General features: G+C 37.6%; 1 protein-coding gene across 2 annotated transcripts in view; it reads left to right on the forward strand.

Annotated features, from left to right (window-relative positions):
• Positions 1-2500, forward strand: part of LOC122253271 (male-specific lethal 3) — an 18343-nt gene that overhangs the window by 2499 nt on the left and 13344 nt on the right. The gene's annotated exons all lie outside the window — the stretch shown is intronic.

A 2500-nucleotide genomic window follows, 5' to 3' on the forward strand; every position in this document is an offset into this window, starting at 1 on the left:
CTGTAATCAACTGGGTTGGATCACTTTCATACTGCATTTTTCCTTTCGTTGAATTTGAAATCTATTTATTCCTGCAGTTGTGTAATAAGAGTATTACACAAAATACTAATTAGTATCTCTTTGCTAACATACCATAGATAGACTCACATATATCATAAGTCTAGAAAATAGTAAAAGACAGCATCAGGCTGAACATCTTAAGATATGGCCTGTCCTGGAAGGGTTAGATTATCTAAAATGGCCAGTTGTTTCGAGGGTTTCTTTTTTTTCAAATTCTCAACTTCATGTCACAAAAAAAAAAAAAAAAAAAAAAAACTACTAAGAAGCCACCATGGATTTGAAGTATGCATTATGATATTCTGTTTTAGAATGACACCTGCTTCTCTTTTGCATTTGTCTTCTCACATTGTTTTAATAATGTTGAGGGTGTGGGATTCTCTTCCTATTGAGTGTACAGCAGAAAAGGATATAATTGTGTGACCTCCTTGAGAATTAAAGCAAGAAATGCACTTCTGCCTGAGATGCTTCTTAGGTTTATATGTCTTTTCTCGTCTCCAAATTCTTTATAGGGAGTCTCAGCCCATCTCTACCAATGTGTAGGTGCATTATTGAAACTCAAATGAATATTCTTATGAGTCCTTTTTTTAATCCGTTGCATACAGACTGGTTTGACATTCATCTGAAAGTCCAGTAGAATTTTTTTGCCACTTTAATAAAATTTAATGGCATAATATTGAATGGCTGAGAAAGAACTTAAAAAGGTAAAATGGTTATGTTTACATATTTTTGTATTTAATGTAGTGTGTATGAAGGGAAGATGTGGGCTTGTAATATAGAATTTTTGAAAATCTGTGAACTCTGACTTTGAACCTTGATATCTTGTAAATGCAAGGAGATTACAAGACTTTCATTAGAGAAAAGATATCAACTTTCACTGTGAGACAGAGAGTGTGAGTGAGTGAGTGAGTGAGTGAGTGAGTGAGCAAGTGAGTTAGTGAGTGAGTGAGTGAGTGAGTGAGTGAGTGAGCGAGCAAGTGAGTAAGTGAGTGAGTGAGTGAGTGAGTGAGTGAGTGAGTGAGTGAGTGAGCAAGTGAGTGAGTGAGTGAGTGAGTGAGTGAGTGAGTGAGCAAGTGAGTAAGTGAGTGAGTGAGTGAGTGAGTGTGTGTGTGTGTGAGTGTGGATAGAGAATACAGATATGACGGCAAGGGGGCAGAGGGTTGGGTAATTCTTCCAAAAACCAAGACTGAGGGGAGGTTTTCACATGAGATCTCTGAACACACATGTAGGGGGGGGGACTTAAACTGGGATTCTATTAGAATGATCTAACTAGGATTCTCTTAGCATTATTTAACTCTGGAATCAGATTCAATTCGGGAATTGTTGCTCATATATTCCAGTCTTGTAGTGCTCCCCTCAATGGATGGCTCTTAGTTACCAGTATCTGAGTATCATTTTTACCTCCCCCATAAATACACTATTTGAAATGCCATGTTTCAATTTATAAAAAAAAATATTTTTACATTTGACAAAGAAGAAACTCTAGACAGTGGAAAATAAGGGATGGATCACTATCTATTTAGCCCCACCTGACTGTGGGACCAGACCCAAGAATGGCTTTATCACCTTTTAGCCAGGCCTATATACCCTGTCTGACTACAAGGGGAGCTGTACCTAGATCCTAATTTTCTCCCTGTCATTGATGATCTATAGATTGTGATCCTAGAAAGCTGTTAATTTTATTATGCAGTTATAATACAGTTACATTTTTTAAAGCCATACAAGATGGCCAAACCTAGATGAGTGTAATTGTGATCGAACCAAAAGGGGAGGCTGGATGGCCAGAGGGACCTCAGGACCAAGAGCTGAGTCTAGCTCATAGAACGTGGGCGTTACCCATTAAAGCCAGGAGGTCATGTATATGTGCACTGTCCGTTATGGTTTTGTTTTATTTGTTTCTTTTACACATAGATGGTTTCATAAGTGCTTTAGTCACAGAGAGGACAGTTAGCAGACTTACCTACCACACTTGTTTAACCCGTTATGGATGAGGCCGATTTGGCTGTGCCTGGTCATTTCGTCTGGTTATTCTGGAATGTGCAGTCCTAATGCTGCAGGCTATTTGTTGCTTGAGGCATTGCCCAGCCACTATGCACCATCCGGTGAGACGGCAAGACAAATCCATGATAAGACATTCATGTCACCCGTTTGGAATGGGTTAAGCCATTCCTTGAATTTATGGTTTATATTTTTATTACTATTATCATTGTTGTTAACATTATTATGATGATGATAGTGAGGATGATAATAATAATGTAAGTACTGATGATAATAGTAATAGAAATGAAAGTTTTTCTCTGAAAATACGAGGAATAATGTAACAGATGAGGTCAGGTAGGTCTAAAATTGTCTCCTATTGGATTAATCTGTCAAAAAAGAAACAAAAGCAAAAACAATAACAAAGCAAAGTGGACAATGCATGTCCCATATTATCATTGGGTTT

This window comes from Penaeus japonicus, unplaced genomic scaffold, assembly GCF_977035675.1.
Source record: "Penaeus japonicus unplaced genomic scaffold, GWHDUDI00000001_assembly GWHDUDI00000042, whole genome shotgun sequence".
Taxonomy (NCBI): domain Eukaryota; kingdom Metazoa; phylum Arthropoda; class Malacostraca; order Decapoda; family Penaeidae; genus Penaeus; species Penaeus japonicus.